This window comes from Sinocyclocheilus anshuiensis, unplaced genomic scaffold (genome assembly GCF_001515605.1).
Source record: "Sinocyclocheilus anshuiensis isolate Anshui unplaced genomic scaffold, SAMN03320099.WGS_v1.1 scaffold111, whole genome shotgun sequence".
NCBI lineage: Eukaryota > Metazoa > Chordata > Actinopteri > Cypriniformes > Cyprinidae > Sinocyclocheilus > Sinocyclocheilus anshuiensis.
The window spans coordinates 625,110-625,737 of NW_015552549.1; the positions used below are offsets into that span (position 1 = coordinate 625,110).

At 32.2% G+C, this 628-nt stretch overlaps 1 protein-coding gene across 1 annotated transcript in view; it reads right to left on the reverse strand.

The window, feature by feature from the left end:
• The window catches only part of LOC107664347 (glutamate receptor 1-like), an 85,560-nt gene that overhangs the window by 42,544 nt on the left and 42,388 nt on the right, over nt 1-628 (reverse strand). The window lies entirely within an intron of this gene.

Below are 628 nucleotides of genomic sequence, written 5' to 3' on the forward strand. Positions count from 1 at the left end.
TCACTATTCTATATGTACAGTAAACTGTAGCACATGTTGTACACCTTCAAGCATGTGACTGTCAAATTGTATTTTATTTGTAACCATTTTTTATGTGTACTGCATTTTTGCAGAACTGAGAAATGACTGCCTAGAGATATAACTAGTCTTGTGTCAGGAGACCAAGAAACTGCTATAGTACTGTATACTTTAATGAAATTTGGCAGAATGTGCAGAGGATGCTAAATTTACTTTTTTTAATTTTATTTTTTACTGTACTGTATTGTGGTGCATGCCAAGTTCATACAATTCTTTGGTATGTGAACTTTTCTAGTACTTTTCATTTACTGCAAAAATACTTTACAGTAGTAAAATGAAAATGATTTTTTTCCAAAAGTTCATTGCTGAATTATACATCAGTATCTGTAATTTAATTTATGTATACTGTAATAGACATTGAGCTGCAAAAATAATTCCTGAATCCAAGTAAGAGTTTTTTGTTACAGTGCTATTGATCTCAGTGTTCACTGGGCAGGAAAGTCATCTGTGTATTTGAATTGTGTGTAAGCATGTAAACACACAAAATCTTTACTTGTCACACAATTTCTGAAACCTGACACTCAAACACCAGAACCACACACCAAATCTG